This window comes from Macaca fascicularis, chromosome 10, assembly GCF_037993035.2.
Source record: "Macaca fascicularis isolate 582-1 chromosome 10, T2T-MFA8v1.1".
Lineage (NCBI taxonomy): Eukaryota > Metazoa > Chordata > Mammalia > Primates > Cercopithecidae > Macaca > Macaca fascicularis.
Window position 1 is genome coordinate 102,540,078 of NC_088384.1, and position 21,021 is coordinate 102,561,098.

General features: G+C 39.2%; 1 protein-coding gene across 12 annotated transcripts in view; it reads right to left on the reverse strand.

The window, feature by feature from the left end:
- Positions 1 to 21,021, reverse strand: part of ZNF334 (zinc finger protein 334) — a 58,219-nt gene that overhangs the window by 21,935 nt on the left and 15,263 nt on the right. For 4 of the 12 annotated variants that reach the window (XR_012419482.1, XR_012419486.1, XR_012419484.1 and 1 more), the window contains 3 exons: positions 19,161 to 19,407; positions 11,917 to 12,157; positions 8,005 to 8,144 (listed from right to left, as the gene is read on the reverse strand). The gene's annotated coding sequence lies outside the window, so the exon portion shown is untranslated. Of the gene's footprint in view, positions 1 to 8,004; positions 8,145 to 11,916; positions 12,158 to 19,160; positions 19,408 to 20,783; positions 21,016 to 21,021 lie in introns of all 12 variants that reach the window. The other 8 variants (XR_012419479.1, XR_012419485.1, XR_012419477.1 and 5 more) reach the window with 3 other exon arrangements.

Sequence of the window (21,021 nt, forward strand, 5' to 3'; positions counted from 1 at the left end):
AATTTTAAAATTGTTTGTAGAGACAAGGTCTTGTTATGTTGCCCAGGATGGTCTCAAACTTCTGGCCTCAGGAAATCCTCCTGCCTCAGCCTTGTAAAGTGCTAGGATTACAGGTATGAGCCACCATGGCTGGCCTAGAGCCTGGTCTTTTAGAGTCTGATGGATTTGAGGATGGAGCTCAGTGCTATCCCTCACCAGCTGTGTTACTGTGGGCAAAATTGCTTATTTTTTTAATCCTCCCTTTTCTCATCTCCAGAATAACAAGATTGCAAAATAATAATTCCCTCTAGGGTGCCTGTGTCAGTTAATGAGATCGTGAATAGGGACACGCTTAGCACTCAGTATCTTCCTGCAGCTTGCCAAAATAGCCACAGTGTATACAAAAATGTAAGTATCTTTCTGTATAACTGGGCTACAAACGATGGTAGAAAACATAATCATACCACTCCAAGGTCATTTCACATCTTCATGTTTACAACAGGCTATTCTGAAATAGTCATTCGATTGAGAAATTAAATTCTGTTTTCAACATTCACATGTGCTCTCTGGTACATTCTCTCCTCTCAAGCACTCCCTCTCCCTTTCCTCTGATTTTGCCTCAGAATTATGGTTGTCAATGAAAAGAGTCAAACTCTGTAAAATATTTGAAGAGATGTATTCTGAGCCAAATATGAGTAACCAATGGCCCATAACACAGCCTTCAGGAGATCCCAAAAACATGTGCCCAAGGTGGTCAGGCTACAACTTGGTTTTACACATTTTAGGGGCATAAAAGACATTAATCAATACAAATAAGATGTACATTGGTTCAGTCTGGGAAGGTAGGACAACTGGAAGCCAGGGGCTTCCAGGTCATAAGCAGATTCAAATACTTTCTGAGTGGCTATTGGTTGAAAGGGTTAAGTTATTGTCTAAAGACTTAGAATCAATGGAAAGGAATGTCTAGGCTAAGATAAGGGATTATGGAGACCAAGTTTTTATCATGCAGGCAAAGTCTCCAGATAGCTGGCTTCAGAGAGAATACATTATAAATGCTTCTTATCAGACTTAAAGAGTCTTCTCTCAGTAATTTCAAAAGGCAGGAGGGTATAATGAGGCATGTCCGACCCCACTTCCCATCATGGCCTGAACTAGTTTTTCAGGTTAACTTCGGAATTTACTTTGCCAAGAGGAGGGGTCCATTCCAGCGGTTGGAGGGCTTAGAATTTTATTTTTGGTTTACACAGTCTTCGTGCAGGGAAGCACTTAAAAAAAAAAATGAAGGAACAAGGGAATGTGTGTCAGGTCTGGGGGCTGGTGGCTGGGCCCTGCTGGCCTCTGTAGGGGCATTTCACCCCTTTGGGTCTTTGGTTTAGGCTTCAGTCCTGCTGCATCCTCTGCTGGGGTCGTTTAGTCACTCCCGCCTTTGGATGCAAGTGAGCATCTGGGCCCACTGTCCTCCTATGAGGCCTCTGGTCCAGATGTCCTCACCCTATGCTCACCTCATCCCATCCCTGGCCACTCTCAGTCTCTGGCTCTCTGTATCACTTATCTATTACTGCTAGAACAAATGCCTGCAAACTTAGTGGCTCAAAATAAAAACTTTTCTTAGAGGTCTAGATGTTAGAAGTCCAAAGCAGGTCTCATGGGGCTAAAATCAAGGTGCTGGCAAGACTTGGTTTTATACATTTTAGGGACACAAAAGACATTAATCAATACAAATAAGATGTACATTGGTTCAGTCTTTCTGAAGGCTCTAGGGGGGAACCTGTCTCCCTGCCTTTTCCTGCTTCTGGAGGCTCTTACTTGTCTTTTATTATCTGATTTTCTTGCCTCCCTCTTTTAAGGACCCTTTTGATTATATCAGACCCACCCGGATAATCCAGGATAATTGCCCCAACTCAGGATTCTGTAAGCCAAAACAAAACTCCCAGGCCCCCCAACAGACTGAACAGGGAGTCAAGTGAAACCTGAAAAATGATATTCACAATCATGATGGGAAGGAAGGGAGGTTGGACACACCTCGTTATACCCTCTCCCTTTTGGAGTTCAGCAGAACTAACCAGCATTAACACTAAAATAGAGATCACGAGACTGACAAAACAGACTACGGCAATAAGAGATCAAATTCCATCCTGACTCTGGTGTAGCATCATATGACAGATATCAGACCCCAAAGGAAATCAAAATATTTTACCCCAAAATACATTTCTCTGACATTTTGAAATGGCCCTGCAAAGCTGTCTTTTGTGGGGAAAATTCTGCATCTGTAGAGAACTTCCATTAATGCAGCCCAGTCTTTCTGGGATCTAGGAGAGATTAACTAAGAGTCTGACAACTTTAAGGTCTGAAAAGAGACATTTACCATCTATTCTCGCTGAAGCCTGCTGCCTGGAGGCTTCATCTACATAGTAAGAACCTTGGCTTTCACAACTCCCCCCACCCACTTATCTTAACTAAAGCATTTCTTTCTACTAACTTCAAGTCTGTAGTTTAACTCTTTCAACCCATTGCCAATCAGACAATTTTTGAATCCACCTATGACCTGTAAGCTCCCCAACTCTTTGAGATGTCTCACCTTTCCAGGCCAAATCAATCTATTCCTTACATGTATTGATCTATGTCTTTGCCTGTAACTTTTGTCTCCCTTAACCATATAAAACCAAACTGTAACCTGACCTCCTTGAGCACACTTTCTCAGGACCCCCTGAGACTCTTCCTGGAGCCACGGTCACTCATATTGGCTTAGAATAAACTCCTTTACATATTTTACAGTTTGGGTTTTTCGTTTACAATTATTAATCACGTTTGCCAAGTAAGGTCACATATTCACAGGTTCTGGGGGTTAGGATGTGGACATCTTTGGGGGGGCAATTGTTCCGCCTTCCATACCATCCTATTATTCCCAATCCCTTTCTGGGACAAGCAGCACACACTGGATTCCCCCAGGTCACTGATGGGTCATGGGGAAGTGGAGGTGCTACTTTACGCTGTCCTACTGCTCAAAGTGCCAAACTGCCTCTCCTCTTCCATGCAGCTGCCTCGTGGGGGTGAGAGGCACCAGGTGAGGCCTCTTATCTCAGATATTCAAGTGGAAAGAGTGGCACAAGCCTATCTGGGGTGTGTGTTATATGACATCATGCCTGGGGTACATAGTAGGCATGAATAAAGAGCACTGGGGAATTTTCAGGCTAAGCCTTGATGTGACAATCCTGCATTCCCCAATCCTTCCCTGTTCCCACTATAATCAGGACCAACAGAGCTGAATCCTACAGGTAGTGAGCTGGGCTTGATTAGGAAATGAGAAGGTTCTGGGTGTGATGATCTAGGTTCTATATAGGTAGGCTCAGATGCGCGCTGGGCCTGCTAGCTGTATTGGAGTTGATCTGAGAAGGTGAGTTCAAGCTCTGTTTCAGTGGGTGGCAGGGAAAGTTTTGTTCAAGACAGATCTGGAAAACAGAGTCTCACACTTTGACACATAGGGAGAGACCCCAATATCCAAAATCCCAGCTGCTGTAGCACACCCGTGGGCTCTCCTGAGGGCCCAGAAGGAGAGAGAACCTGAAGGCCAAGGTTGGTATGCTGTTACGGATTTCTGGTTTCCTCTGTGTGTGTGGTTGGGCATGGGGGTTGCGGTACCTGATGTCACATACTTCTGTCCTCAATTTTAAGGTGTGGCTTCTCAGGAGTCTGTGCTCCCCGAGAACAGGAGGTGAAGAATGAAAAGGAAAATGGCTCGGTCATTTCTAGAGGTGATATCACAGGTGAATTGCTTACTTCTGATTTCCTTCCTAAAATACCAATTTACAGCGCGGAAGACATTTTGCATTTGTTCCACAAGGGTGCAGTTCCCCATTCTGGTGATGAGGTGACAGTTAGAGGGGCAACAGAGGGGACCTAAATAACCCAGAAGCTTTCTTTAGTGACCCAAGATTTAGTATTCATTCAACAAACTGCTCAAGCTCTGACCCAAGATTTAGTATTCATTCAACAAACTGCTCAATGACCGCCCCAAGATTGAGGATTCATTCAACAAACTACTAAAGGACTGATTGACCAAGGGGAGTCATCAGAGCAGGTCTTCTAGGCATGAATTTGTTTGAAAACTTTCAGGCTGAAAAATAGGAGTCCCCGGGGATAGTGAGTTCAGGCTGAAGTCGAACAGCTTGCATGTGTTGGGGGTGCAGGGAGCAATGGCTTAACTTGGTGTCAAATCTATGGGAGAGCTGGAGCAGTGCACAGGCAGTCAGGTGGCTGGGATGAAGGTGGAGGGATGCCCCCATATTTCTGGGTAACAAGAGGGCACTGGTCCTGACAGACTTAAAATCCAACACATCAAACTATGCTAATTAAAATAACATAGAAATGATAATACATTGATGGATAAACAGAAGAAAACAGAAGGCCAGATACACATTGTGGTAGAATGAACAATCTCCCCCACTCATTGCAAGATGTCCCCATCCTAGTCCCCATCCTGGAAGCTGCGAATGTGTTATTTTACATGGAAAAAGGGACTTTGCAGGTGTGATTAAGCTGAGGATTTTCAGATGGAGGTTTCTCTTGGGTTGTCCGGGTGGGCCTGAAATGTAATCACTGGGTCTTTGTAAGAAACACAGGGGGATGCTAAGTTGCTGGCTTTGAAGACAGGATAGGGCTGGCCACAAGCCAAGGAATGCAGGTGGTTTCTAGAAAGCTAGAAAAGTTGAGGGATCAGATTCTTCCTAGAGCCTGCAGTGGGGACACAGCACTGCTAACCCATATTGTACTTCTGAACTCCAGAACTGTAAGATTATAAATTTGTGTTGTTTTAAGCCATGAAGTTGGTAGTAATTTGTTACGGCAGCAGTAAGAAACATTCATTTCCCACTAATCCACATATTTAGGGCCACATATTTAAAAGAACTGAGTAAATGACGGAGATCATGTTTACATTAGAGGACAGGCTGATTTAATCGTGGCATTAAATAACAATGTCCAAATATAATAGCTAGAATTCCACTGAATCATAAATGAATTTACCAAAACATCTTTTAAAATGAAGTCTGAAGACATTTTCATCCCTCAGGCAGACCTGAGTTAAATTTTACTTCTGTAATTTTTAATTTTTGAAATTATATAAGAAATCTATCAATGTATGATGTTCTTTTTAACTATGCAGATGAAGAATTTTTTCAAAGTCCTTTTTAATCGCTAACCCTACTCACCACTGTCCTCAGTTTTATACACAGTAGATCTTTTTTTATTGGTATGTCTATATTCTGTAACTTTTTAAGTTTTGTAATTTATTTTGGAGATGTTTCCATAGCAGTACACATAGATGGCCCTTATTCTCAACATCTGCAATGTGTTCTGCAGCGTGAATTGTCTTGTTTTTGGACCTTTCTCCTGTTTACAGATCTCTATGTTTGCAGTATTTCAGTGGTAGACATAATGTCACCATGAAGTCTGCATATTCTTGAACTTTAAGAAAGCTATCTAGACTTAGAATTTCTGAGTCAAGGGCATTCACCTCTAACCATCTGAGATGTTAACAAGTCATGCTCCAAAAGTACTATGCAGACTTTGAAGTCCACAAATCAGTGTGACTGACGGCTTGGTTCCATCCCTTAGAAACACTGCATAGTATCCAGGTTTTAAATGTTGTGACTGTCTTGCCAAAACAAGCATGACTTGCTGCTAATATTATGTGCATTTAATTGAGAACAGTTTATCGACTTATTGATTATTTGTATGCTTTCTTCAGTGAACTTTTCATTCATATACTTTAGGCATTTGTCTAGTCTGCAGCTTCTATTTTTTTTCTTATTGATCTGTATAAATTCCGAATTAGTTCCTTGTTGGTTGTACAACATACTAATTTGTTTTTTCTGTGTCCCTTTTATTTTTTCAGAGAGCTTTCTTTCTCTTTATAAGGTCGATTTTATTATTTCCTTTTATCTGGCACTTGAGTCTTTAAGAAATTTTTCTATTGTAAGTTTGAAAATCCTCATTTTGAAACATTTTGATAGTTTCAATAATTATCTTTTATTTCATCTGGAACATATTCTCATAGTCAGGGAGGGATCTTGCTCTCCCCCTACTAATGGATGTTCAGTTATTACCTCAGTATTCATTGAACTGTTTCCCAACAGACTTGCAGGTCATCTTTTTTAGGTAGTAAACATTTCTATATTTGCATCTGTTTCTGGGCTCTTTCTTTGTTCTCATCTGTGCTGATGACATTCCTAACCCACTCGAATTACTACAACTTGACTCCACACTATGGCAAGAACAAGACCTTCATTAGCTTTTCATGTAAAAACTAGTCTGTCACATTTTTCCCTTGTGTGAAAATCATGTATCCATTTATCACATTTTACAAAAATAATCTTAATGGATTTTTTTAAATGGAGAGACTATTGAATTTATGTATATACTTGGGAGACCTGACATGGTTCTAGTATTACTTGCAAAGAACTTTTGACTGCTCATATTGAGAGACTCTGTCAAATCTTTAGTTTTGACTGATTTATAATACCGGTCCAAAACCCAGTAGGTTCAAGACTCAAGAAGAGCTGCTGCTTAAGTTTCAGTCTGAAGCAGAAAGAGAACGATGTCCCAGCTCACACTGTCAGGCAGGACGAATTCCCTTATCATTCTGCCTGGGTGCGATTCTGACTTAGAGGTATTTGGTCATAATCCCACAGATGGTAGCTCTACCCTACTGACTCAGCCATGCATGTACACCAAATGTCTGTTTCCTTAGCTGTTACTTTATCATGAGGATAAGTAATTTTGTCTTCCTAAACTCTACAAGAGTGAATAATACTTTTATTGTTTGTACTTTGTTATAGTTTTTTGGCTACATATTCGAACGTATCCTTATATCCTGTCTGCCTCCTTAGAATGCCCAATTTGAAAGATATCTACCGGGGCCACGTGGAGGCATGTATACATACAAAATACAAATTGTTATTTCAGGAGTTGGTGAAATTTAGAGATGTGGCCGTGGTCTTCTCACCAGATGAGTGGGATCATCTGAACCCTGAAGAGAGAAACCTGCATAGAGATGTGATGCTGGATAACTGTAAATACCTTGCGTCTTTGGGTAAGGAAGGTCTTGTTAGTTCATAATTGCCCATGGGAGGATTTTTTTCCTTCTGTGCAAATATCTGCAAAACTCCCTGAAAATGTTCAGTTGAATTTTATAACTTCATATTCTTCAGTAAAGCATTGTAGCTCTGTTTTAAGAGAAGACATTTTCGTCTTGGGATGATACAAGCTTCCTATTCCCCATTGTCTTCAAAATCATCACACCATTCTCCAAAACTATAGTCTGAGGCTGTCATATGCCTAAGAAACAGCTAGGGAATGGTTTAAAATGTAGATGGTCTTTTATATAAAAACACTGCTTTAGAGGTTCTGGGAAGATTGAGATGTTAACAAGATTCCTCATCACCAAAAATGTGGGTCTAAATTCTGTAATAACCACAGCATGGTCAATATCATTTATTTTTCTTAGGAAACTGGACTTATAAGGCACATGTGATGTCCTCTTTGAAGCAAGGGAAAGAGCCCTGGATGATGGAGAGAGAGGTGACAGGTGTTCCCTGCCCAGGTAAGAAGCAGATGGAAGTCATCACAGCTCACACCTCAGCTCAGAGTAACCTGGACACTCCCCCTCCAACCCCCACCAAGAGGTGATAGGAGAAGAGCTTTCCCCTCGGCTTCTGTCCTTGAGTTTCCAAAGGAATCTTTATCCTACATTTATCACTCTCCCTGTACCCTTTTTGTTAGAACTCTAGTCTTAGGACAGTGAGTGGTGTGCTGGTAAAAGTTTGGAATTTAAGTTACTACCCAAATGGATAAAAGGATGAATAGCTGAATTGGTCAGAAAGCTTGTCAGTGATTACAATGAATGAACGGGTTAGCTCGGAAAAGTATTATGGGAGGTTTTTTTTTTTTTAAAGAAAATTCTGGAGAGAGACTTTTTCTCTTTAGATTATTAGGTTAGAGAATGACAAATGAGAAAAACAAATTTACCATCTAGTTGGAAAGAGATGACTACCTTCATTAACAGAAGGTAGAAATTGCCAGAATGTAAGATGATCCAGAGATTTCAGAGAAACTTGTTTCTCGAGTTTCAGTGCTGACATCAGGGAAGGCAGCTCATTCATAGGCTCCTGAAAGGGGATAAAAAGCTGGGTTAGATGATGATGAATTTCGGTCTGGAGTACCATCTGATCTGAAGAATAAAATACCAAATGCATTTAAGCTATGGCCATTTTGGAAAGTGGACTGGAATCCACTTATTAAAGATTTTGTAAGACTTGTTCACAAGAATTCCACATAACCCTGCTTATTCTTTAAATACTTAATAACTTGGTCCAAACTCCTCTCCTACCCCCAAACTACTTTTCTCTCCCTTAAACTTCCACTTTTTAATGCACCCCTGAACATTTTTCTATCAAGTTATAGTCGCTTTCACATTTACTGCAAGACGTTTTTCTGACCTCTCCACTGCCGCCTTGTGGCTTTAGAACGCAAATCCGTTTACTTTGTTTTGTGACATATTTGAACAAAACCATGTATCCTGTTTAGGGCTGGCAATGTGATAGTGGAAGGGCTGGAAATGGGATATAAAAATTGAGTCAATCAATTGTCACTGTTGCTCTAGTCAAGACTCCATGATCATTTTGTATAACCTTCATTTCTAATTCATTATGTCATTCCCTATGTGCTAGAGAGCTGGTCTAATATCTTTTCTACACTGTTAAATAGCTAGGTGTGGTGACACATGCCTGTAGTCCCAGCTGCTTGGGAGGCTGAGACAGGAGAATCGCCTGAACCTGGGAGGCAGAGGTTACAGTGAGCCAAAATCATGTCACTGCACTCCAGCCTGAGCAACAGAGTGAAACTCTGTCTTAAAAAATAAATAAATAAAAAATGCATATACTAATTGTAAAATATGCACCATTTTATATATGGCTGCACTCTTACTTAAACAGCACACTGCAAACATCTAACTTCTTACCTTTCTACTTGGCTGTTTCTAAAATCTTTACATGTTATGTCTAAATGTCTTTTTAGTGCAACATAGTATTCTTTAATATGCATCCATCACACAGCCAGTTTTATGGAAAAAATTTCCTAAGTCTCTACAGTTCCTTCTGACCCAAATCTCACATGTTCCCTTTAGAATCTATAACAATTTTCTAGGTCACAGGGCATATTATAAATAGTTTGATAAAACATACCCAGATTACTTTCTGGACATCTGTGAATTTTACACTGGACCCACATAACTTCTCTTTCCTGCATCTCACCACTGCTTGCTAACATTTGCATTTTAGTTGGCTCCATTTTGGTAGTTTTGCTTCTTTGTTTTACTTCTCATTTCCCTAACAGTAAGATGAAGCTCACATGATATTCTTGTCATCCACTCACTATTCAGCTTTTTTGAATTGCTTCATGTTCTTTGCTCATTTTCTAATTTTTTTTTTCTTTGTGGAATTGAAAAATTATATGTTATATATAAGGTATTTTTTGGCTTAAAATGTATGATTACTCCTGTCAATCTGTCATTTGCCTGTTGACTCTGGTGCTTCTCTTGATCAGAAATCCTTCATTTTTGATCACATCCATAATATTTTTGACTTATAGTGTTTGCTTATTGTCTTTTTGTTGTTAAGAAGCCTGCTGCATCCTAGACCACAAAGACATTCCCCTATCAGCATTACGGGTTTAAAATTCACATTTTAATCTGTCTATATTTGTATATGGCATAATGGACAACCAGCCCCATTTTCTCTGAACAATGAGCCAGTTTTTACAATACCACCCACCAAAGCATCCATCCTGTCCTCACTGACTTATGATGCCATCCTTACACACAAGCCATCAGAAATATATATCTACAGAAATCATCTTCTGAAATTTTTTATTCTATTCGTGTATTTGTCTGTTCTGTATGAGTATATTCTTTTTTATACTAGTAAAAATATTCTTTTTTATACTAGTGTGGTTTTCTAGTTATCCATCATAGTGGGTTCTTTTATTTAAAATTAGTTTCCTATTCTTGGAGTATATTCTTTCACTGGTAATCTTGCTTCAAGTATTTTGAAGTTCTGTGGGTGCATAAACACTTAGAATTATGCTCTGTTAATTCCTTATCCTTATGAAATAAACTTCTTTATCCCTAGAAATACTTATTACTCTAAAATGTATTTTGTCTGATATTAATACAGCTACTCTAGCTTTCTTTTAACTGTTAGCATGGTATATATTTTCCATCCATCTACGTTTTAACCAATTGTGTCTCTAAAGTGAGTTTCTTGTAGTTAGCAAACAATTTGGTTTTACTTTCTCATACAAGCTTGATAATGTCCACCTTTTCGTTGAGGTGCTTATACCACTGGGTCTCAATGGGAAGAAGGGAAGACCTTGCCCTCTAAGGGCAACTGGCAATGTCTGGGTGATCTTTTTGGTGGTAATAACTGGGTATGTAGGCATGCTGCTGGTATCTAGGGTGTAATAGCCAGGGATGCCAAGATCCTACATGCACATGACGGCCCCTATAACAAAGAATTCTCTGATACAAAGGCTCAGATTGTGAAACCTTGTGTTTTTATTTTTACATTTACTGTGATTATTGATATGGTTAGGCTTGAGCCTAAATCAAATAGATTTCTATTTGTCATATCTGTTCTTCCCCCTTTTCTCCTTTATTCTGCTTTATTATCCTTACCCTATTTTGGATTGATTCTTTGTTGTTGTTGTTGTTGTTGTTGTTTTTAGGATTCTATTTTACCACCTTTGTTGGATTATTAGCTGTAACTCTATTTTAGTGGTTGTGTTAGGATTTGAGTTTACAGTATCTGTCTTTAACTTATCACAATCTACCTGCAAGTGATAGTATACTCTTTCATGTGGAGTATAAGAATTATACTGTAGTTCTTGTAATTCTTACACTATATATATTATGCTATAATTTATCTCCACCTGCCTTTATGGCGTTGCTGTCATACATTTTACTTTCACTTGTTATAAGCCCCATAATACATTATTTGTGTTTAATCAGTCAACCTTTTAAAGAGATTTAATAATAAACCCATACATATTTACCAGTTACAATTTCAGTTACTTTTCATTCCTTGGTGCAGGGCCAAATTCCCATCTGGCATCCCTTTTCTTCTGCCCTGCAGGACTTCCTTTAAAATTACTTGTAGCGCAGCTCTGCTGGTAATGAATTCTTTCAGTCTCTGTATTTCTGAAAAGGTCTTTTGTCTTCATTTTTGAAAGCCATATGCTGGGCATAGAATTCTAGTTAATAGGTTGTTGTTGTTGTTTTTCTTTTAGTACCTTAAAGATTTTGTTCCATTATCTTTTTTGCTTGCAGTGTTTCCAGTGAGAAATCTGATGTCATCTCTGTCTTTGTGCATGTACAAAATGTCTTTTTCCCCCCTCTGGTTGCTTTTACAGTTTTCTCTTTATCGCTGGCTTTGAACAATTTCATTATAATGTGCCTCAGTGTAATTCTCTTCATGTTTCTTATTGCATGATTTGGGCTTCTTGGATATGTGAGTTTATAGTTTTTACTGTGTTTGAGAATTTTTTGCCCATTATTTCTTCAAATATTTTTCTGGTCCCTGCCGCCCACCCTCTTTCCTCCTCTATTTCAGAGACTCTAGTTGCCCAGATTATTAGGCCACATGATGAAGTTGGTAAATTTTCTACACATTTTTAATAGGACTCACACTTAAGGGATGGTAGTACTTTCTTTTAATCCTGACTTTTCTTTTATATATTCTATTTCTCCAGTTCTTTCCCTCTAAAAGAATTCTCCAACCAGGTTTTTCATGCTGCTATTTCATCTTTGGCTATATAATGTTGCTATAAATGCCAACCATTAAGTTCATTTAAACATATCTTCAGGGTGGGCATGGTGACTCTTACCTGTAATGTCACCACTTTGGGAGGCCAAGGCAGTTGGACCACTTGAGGTCAGGAGTTTGAGACCAGCCTGGCCAACACAGCGAAACCCGTCTCTACTAAAAGTACAAGAATTAGCCGGACGTGATGGTTTGGCCAGCTATTTGAGAGGCTGAGGGAGGAGAATCACTTGAGCCTGGGAGATGGGGCTTGAAATGAGCTGAGATCATGCCATTGCAGCCTGGGTGACAGCGTGAGACTCCGTCTCAAAAAAAAAAAAAAAAAAAAAAAAAAAAAAATTAAAAACCATATCTTCAAACCAACTGTTCCCACTTTGTCCCTTTTATTACCACTGATTCTGTCCCACGTTGAAATATTTGTTTTTGAAAATATTACTCATGTATATTTAGAAATATTCCACTATATACATTTTTCTAAGCACTTCAGTAGCATTTCAGACTAGAATGAGGAAGATAACAGAAACCCATGCTGGTTCTCCATCTTATCAGTGGCAGATGTTTTTGTCTGTATTAACATATATTTTGTATGTGTATAGAAATGCTCAATCTATAATTCATATGTGTATAGGAATGCTCAAATTTCTTTCTTCAGTTAACCAGTTTCTAGATGTTTTTATTACAAAAAAATGCTAGAACTCATGACACCATAGTTTTATATAAAGGTAAGTTTGATAGTCTAGGGTTATCAAGATACTGGAAAATAATGGTGTATCCATGCAATATGAGAACTTGAGTGCGGTGCATGTATATACCAAAAATATAATTGGGACTCTCATTTCTAAGCATCAGTACTAGAATATACTAGAATATATTTCAAATTAACAAATATGTAGATTTAAGATTGTTCTTAATGTTCTTAGCAACAACAAAAATAAGTACAACTCAAATATCCAAATAGAACACTGGCCCAATCAATAATGACCCTGTCGCACAGTAAAACATTAAATATCAAATTGATAAGACAGATGTATATTTACTCACAAGTATCCCCAATTTTGATGTTCAAAGGAAAATATTTAAAGTGTAATCACTTTCACAAATTGCTATACCACACAGAAATATTTTAAAGGGCATTAATGAAAACAAAACTTTAATCCATGCTTAGGATTTCACGTGATTCTTTTTAGGTTCTTTAAGCTTTTCTGCTTTGGTTATTAAAATTTCATTGAGCCATTTTTGCAATCACAAGTATAATTATTTCAAGTTTAAAGAAATAGAAAAAAATTCAACCGCCACTGTTGATCACTTAAATCATTCTTGTACTTGGAGAAGCAATTATCTGCCTCTCCACCTCCACAAACTCCTACTCCTCATCCTACCCCTCTAAAGTCTCCAGTAACTACACTCTTCTTTCCCTCACTTTCCTGATTAACTTGGTATATGTTGCAGTGTCCAGTTCTGATTTTTTTTTCTCATATTGTTTTCCTAACAGCGTGTCAACCAGCATTGGCAACGTTTCGTGCCCTCAGTGAATCTGGGAATGCCTTCAGACAAAGCTTTCACCATGGAGAATACCGAACACATTGTACTTTTGTCCGGCGTTATGAATGTGATGACTGTGGCATGGCTTTTGGGCATATCTCACAACTTACTAGACATCAGAAAATCCACAAGGTAGGGGAAGCCCACAAATATGGTGAAAATACAAAGGGCTTTAGGCATCGCTCATCATTTACAATACTCCAGAGAATTTGTACGCTATATAAACACTTTGAATGTAACCAATGTGGTGAAACTTTTAACAGACCTTCACAGGTTATTCAACATCAGAGCATGCACCGTGGACTGAAGCCATACAAATGTGATGCATGTCAAAAGGCCTTTAGGTTTCTCTCATCCCTCTCTATACATCAGAGGTTTCATGTTGGCAACAGACTAAACCTGACTCGGCAACAAAAAACTCATTCTCAAAGGAAGCCCTTTTCCTGTAACTTTTGTGGAAAAACCTTTCACTGTTTCTCAGAAAAAACTCGACATCGATCAATTCATACTAGAAAGAAATACTATCCATGTAATTATTGTGAAAAGGAATTCAATCCATACTCCAAATTTATTCTACATCAAAGAACTCACACAGGAGAGAAACCCCACAAGTGTGATGTTTGTGAGAAATCCTTTAAAAGCATCTCAAATCTTAATAAACATCAGAAAACTCACACTGGAGAGAAGCCCTTTTCATGTAATGAATGTAAAAAAACCTTTGCCCAGCGCACGGATCTTGCTCGCCACCAACAAATCCATACCGGAAAGAAATCTTTCATTTGTAGTAGTTGTAAAAAGACCTTTGTCCGTCTGTCAGATCTAACACAACATCAAAGAACTCATACCGGAGAGAGACCTTACCAATGTACGACTTGTGAAAAAGCCTTTAAATTTCGGTCAAACTTTGCTAAACATCAGAAAACTCATTCTATAGGGAGGCCCTTTGCATGTAATGAATGTGGAAAGACCTTTCGCCTTAATGGGGATCTTAATCAACATAAAAAAATTCATACTGGAGAGAAACCCTATGAATGTGGTGAATGTGGGAAGCGTTTTAACAATAATTCAAATCTTAATAAACACAAGAAAATCCATACAGGAGAGAAACACTTTGTATGTAATCAATGTGGAAAAGCTTTTAGCTTAAACTCAAAGCTTTCTCGACATCAGAAAACTCACAATAAAAAGGGGAACTCCTTTAAAAGCATCTCAAATCTTAATAAACATCAGAAAACTCATGCTGGAGAGAAGCCCTTTTCATGTAATGCATGTAAGAAAGCCTTTGCCCAGCGCATGGATCTTGCTCGCCACCAACAAATCCATACTGGAAGAAAACCTTTTATTTGTAGTAATTGTAAAAAAACCTTTGTCCGTCTGTCAGATCTAACACAACATCAAGGAACTCATACAGGAGAGAGACCTTACCAATGTACGATTTGTGAAAAAACCTTTAAAAATCAGTCAAACTTTACTAAACATCAGACTCTTTCTGTAGGGAGGTCCTTTACATGTAATGAATGTGGAGAGACCTTTTGCCTTAACTGGAAACTTAATCAACATAAAAAAATTCATACTGGAGAGAAACCCTATGAATGTGGTGAATGTGGGAAGCGTTTTAACAATAATTCAAATCTTAATAAACACAAGAAAATCCATACAGGAGAGAAACACTTTGTATGTAATCAATGTGGAAAAGCTTTTAGCTTAAACTCAAAGCTTTCTCGACATCAGATAACTCACAATAAAAAAAGAGGAAGATGAAGAAATATATTTAGAGATGACTTACCCTTTGCTAAAAACTTAAGAGATCAATGTAGAAAGATTCTTAGTCGAAGCCTAATTCTTCACGGATTCATGCTGTATGGAATATCTTGGAAATACAAATATGTAAATGTTGATGAAATGGAGATGTGATCAGAAATATACTTTTTTTTATTGCACTGACTTGAGTCTTTGGCCAGGCGTGGTGGCTCACACCTGTAATCTCAGCACTTTGGGAGGCCGAGGCAAGTGGATCATGAGGTCAGGAGTTTGAGACCAGCCTGGCCAACATAGTGAAACCCCATCTCTACTAAACATACCAAAAAAAAAAAAAAAAACAATTAGCAGGGCATGGTGGTGCACACCTGTAATCCCAGCTACTTGGGAGGCTGAGGCAGGAGAATCACTTGAACCCAGGAGGCAGAAGTTGCAGTGAGCTGAGATCATGCCATTGCACACCAGCCTGGGCGACAGGGTGAGACTCCGAATTAAAAAAAAAAAAAAAAAATTGTTAAATGTGTTCAACTAAATTTGAAATTGGACAAGGCAGTTCCTGTGGTAAGCAGTGATAAGCTAAGAGGCAGCTAGAAGGCTGCAGTGAACATTCATTTTGCTGTTTGTCCATAATCTACTTTCACTGAATTAAATAGAGGTAGCTATCTAAAGATGCCAACTTTTGTAGGTTAGATGATACAACCCTAATTTAAGCATAAGTAAGGAAAACAAAAGCCATCTCTTCTGAATGAATTAGAAGTTTTGGAGAACTTTGCTTGTAGACAGGGGAAAGCAAAAAGCTGATCATGAATCTGAACTAAAGGGCAAAGAGTTAGGAGGGGGGACATGAGAAATCCAAAGGTCTTGGGGTCTGTGGATAAGATGGTTTCTGCTGCCTTGTCTAAATGGATGGGTGCAGTGGCTCACACTTGTAATCCTAGCACTTGGGGAGGCTGAGGTGGGTGAATCACTTGAGGTCAGGAGTTTGAGCCCAGCCTGGCCAACATGATGAAACCCTGTCTGTACTAAAAATACAAAAATTAGCATGGCATGGTGGCGTGCGCCTGTAATACCAGCTACTACGGAGGCTGAGGCATGAGAATCACTTGCAGTGAGCCGAGATCATGCCACTGCACTCCAGCCTGGGTGACAGAGTGAGACTCCGTCTCCAAAAAAAAAAAAAAATTCAAAAAATAAATGGATATAACTGAGACACCCAGCTTCCCTGAATAGTTTGCACCGCTCTTATGTTTCTAAAGAATCAAGAAAAAATGGAAAAATTGCAACAATTCTAGGCCTTAGATTCAGAATATGGAGAACCTATTACTGGGAATATTATGTTATTTGAAATTGATTTCTTGTTGTATGTCTTAAAAGCTAAGCTTTCTAGTACATGCAAACACTAGCATGTAATATTGAATACATTTGAGCCCTGTATCAGAAGTCGAATTACACTTTCCCGAATTTGTTCTCATACACACTGGTGGCAACTTGCCTGTGTTTAGCCAAGTGGGATGGGCACAGTTAGGATTGGCCTTAATCCATAGACACTATTCAGTTTCTTCATGCTCTCATCTTTCTTTGCTTTCTCAGATATGACAAGAGCTGCTGCAGAGCTCAATTGTTGTATAATCCCCAGGTGTGCCTCCTTTTCATCTACCTCATTACTTGAGGTATGTTGAGGTATCAGTGTGTTTGTCTCTAAGGAAAGGTGTATGTATACATAGCTCACTTTTTACAAATAACAGACACATTAGTTTTATAGATCTCAAGTTATATATAAGCCAAAAATGCAACTGAAATAATTTAGGTGAGTACAAAGAAAATATTGTTATGAGTATTATAAAAATGGGAATGGCTATTGGGATAAAGACAAATTATGCACAGGACCTGTCATCCCTAGTTTTGGTGCTTAAAACCTTCGGTGAAAACAAAACAAAACAAAACAAAAAACCTTGGATTAAAGTTAAACAGGAACTATTTCATATGTTTCAAATATATAAAGACTTTCCAACACGGCTCCTATCTGGGTCAAACTGCTAACTAAAGTCTATAGTGAGAAGAGAAAAGATTTCTAGGACACACCAGAACAACTTGTTCTGAAAAGCCTGGTATCCCAAATTTGCCATCACCAAACTCAAAAATTTAATTTTCTATTGACGTCTAACACTTTCTTCTTTGTATCTCTGCCGTATTTCTTAGGAACTATCACTAATTCCTAACCGTAATGTCTCCAGTTGTGTAAAAAAGATAAAAGAATAGCCATTATGTAAACGTTAGGTTAAAAGAATAGCCATCAAGTAGACTTTAGGCCATTCATAACATTCTCATTGGAAAGTTTCAGCAGAAAGTTTTATATTTTCATTGGGGTTTTAATATTAAAATCACATGACAGTTCTATTGTTTAAGCAAAAATAACAGATTGGAGAGAGAAGTTAAATACTTCAATTTAGGCTTAAAATGTCATCTGCACACTAATGTAAATGATGCACCTTTTGCATTTAATAATTAATTCCTTATATTTTTTTTCATTCTCACATATTTGAGGAGATACAAATCTAAAAGAGCGTTTGTGGATTGAGTATCTCTCCCTAAAGATATGTTGAAGTTTTAATGCCAGTGCTCATGAATGTGACCCTATTTAAAAATAGGATCATTTTGAAGATGTAATCAAGATCAAATGCCAGATTAGGGTGGTCCTAAATTCAATCACTGTCTTCATAAGAGGGGACACAAGATAATGGCTGTTGAATGAATGCTTTAACTCTTTTAAAGATTAAATTCTCTCTTAACTTCCATAGAATGCAAAATTGGAGTCAGCACAGAATATGATCCATGTACCTCATATAAACAATGTTAGGTATCTGCATCAAATCACTGGCTATCTCTTATCCCCCACCTTTTGACCTAAAACATATCTAGTCTGGATAACTTTTAAATTATCATGGGCTACAAGAGTATTCCCTCCATTGTCAGGGAACCAATACAAGGATTCTGCCACTAAGTCTGTGGCATTCTGGGACTAAAACTATAGGATTGGTGTGTGTTTCCACTGGCAGAAGCAAACCCTCTGGGAGTTGGATTCAGGCCCAGACTCATCTATCTCCCGACCTTCATAAGTCTCCACTCTGTTTATGGGCCACTGTAGTGTTTGGGAATGGCAAGAATTCATATAATCAAGGCCAATATCCAAATCCCCATAGAAGTCTGGGTATGTCCTCCCTCATGCATGGCCATGGTGGTAAGTGACCACAGATACCCCTGGGAAGGCCTGGAGGAAGAGCTGCACAATGCTTCTATGGCTACACTGCAGGAACCTTCTTAAAAGGTCTTCCTGTAGCTACTTTGGGTCTAGGAATTGGCTTAAGTCTCAAAGTTGAGTAAGGTGCTATGAATTCCCCATATAATCCCTTAAGTCATATTTCTGCCCAGGAGACTCAAATTGTTCACCTATATGTCAAGCTGCTCCTTCAAAGGAGGCCCATGTGATTTCATTATAGGGTCTCCATGATGCACTAGCTGTACTGCCAGGCCAAAACCTGATTACCACTCTTTCCTAAGGCATGTTACAACAGTGTCTGCTTTGTCTCCAAAGGTGAGGTGCTGCTGCATGGCCTCTTCCACTCCCCAGAATCTCATCTTCATTTTGAGGATCTCTTTCCTGGGGCCATTTCTGGTACCAGTTACAGAATCAGTCCCATTAAGAAATAGCTCACTTGAAAGGAGTGAAAGAAAATTGAAGAGACTCTCTACAAAAGTGTGGGAAGAGTTGCGGGAAACCAACAAGGGATTTACCATCCCTAGCCCTGAAGGGAAAGCAGGAGTGTGGTGCCTTTGAAATGTGTCACTTTTGGCTTAGCTGATTCTATGTTCCCTAGAACTCCCTTCCCTGTATGTTTCCAGTGAGGGTCACAGAGGACATTTTGGTGTGAGATCTGGAGGGTGGTGGCAGAGGAGAAATCATTTTGTTTTTAGGCTTAGAAAGGCTTCTGCCCCCAACACGTTTCTTACCTGCTGGTTCTTGGTGGCGTGGCTCAGTAGACAAGCCTGTGGCTGCTCTCTTTTCCCCAAGGATCTCCTCCAGGTCTTCCAGCTCCTGGGCTACGTGTGTGCTTAGCAACACCACAAATGGCACCAACCTCTGTAGGACACCCACATCGTTTAGGTAGAAGACAGTAAAAACTGCCACAGCTTTGTCTGGGGCTTCCAGCTTGTCTTTGTTCTCTCTCTTAGTGTTCACTTTCCCTACTTGCTTGGCCTGCAGAATTAAAGTGCCAGCATCAGCCATGAAGACAGTCACATAACAGGCTTCCCATAATAGCCTGGAGTCAAATCTTGATAACAATTTTGTCATCTATAGAACATACATATGGCTCTGCTGCTCTGATTGAACTCTAAGTGATGCAGGAAGGAAATGACTTTTGGGATCTGGGAATAGCTCTAGCTGCAGAAGAAGAGAGCCACAAATAAGGTCTCAATCAGACACTTGATGGTAAGAGACCTCAGTTGATGCAGTTCATAGAGGTCTGCCCCAAGCATGAGGAGTGGTTCTGGAGGGACAGCGTATCCAGGAGCATCAGGTTTTTGAAGAATAACACTTGGTCTAGACATGATGGAACAATGTGTTTCAGGATATGCAAATAAAGTTAGCTGGGGATTTCTAACCAGTCATACTGATCTTCAAATATACAAAAAGTCCATAGGCAAACTGTGAACATATAATTCAGAGACTGATATGTCTATATTAAAGAATAAGTTCTCATTTTAAATTAGATTCCAGGTGAACAAGGAGAGAAGACGGAAGAAGAGATTACCAACTAATTTCATTACTGACAGTAAGAAACTAATATACTATCTTCCCCTTATTCCCTGCAAATAACAGGGATATTAAGGCACTATATAAAGATATCAGTATATTAGTAACTGACAGAACAAAAATACAAATGCTCCGCAACACTGTAGTGAAAGACAAATGGGAAGATAAAATAATCTGGCAAAACAAACTAAATGTGTCATAATCAGTGATACCGATTTATAACTCTCCCATTCTCTCATATAATCTTATCCCCCATTTCATTGAAAAATAGAAACAATTCTAAAATAAATTCACAACTTTTACCACATCAACCCATATGTGTGAGCCGGCATGGCATGACCATTGCCTATTCTCTTAAAAAGGCTACTCTTTCCCCTTACAAACAGATTCCAACCTATCTCACCTATGCAGAACATTACTCCAACATCTCCCCCTCTCTATGGAAGATTTCCCATAAGTGTATAAACATGCATTTATCTCTAGCTATAGAAAGAAGCCTCCTTTGACTATACTTTACTCTCGAGCTACAATGCTATTTCTCTTGCCTTTAGTATGACTCCTTGAAAAGGCTGTTTGTACTAACTCTTTTCAGTGCATCTCCTCTCACCTTTCTTGAAACCACTCCATGCTTAGTGGTGGTTGCCTGTGGTAGCTAGCCTATGACATGGCTCCAGAGGTCTCTACCTCCTGGCACTCATGCTCCCGTGTGATCCCCTTCGGCACTGTATCAAGGTTGGTCTGTGTGACTAATTAAATACAGTGAAAGTGATAGTTTTCCAAAGCTAGGTTATAAGGGAAACTGGCTTTGGATCACTCACTCTGAGGAATGAATGCCGGCTGCCACGTTGTGAGAAACTCAAGAAACCCTACGGAGAGGTCGATGTGATGAAGAACTGAGGTCTCCTGCTAACAACTGTGGGAGACAGCCATGGTGGAAGTGGATCCTTCAGCCCCGTCAAGTCTTTACACAACTGCATCCCTGGTCAACTTCTTGACAGCAACCTCAAAGGCCTTGAGCCTCAACCACCTAGCCAAGTTACTCTACAATTCCTAAAC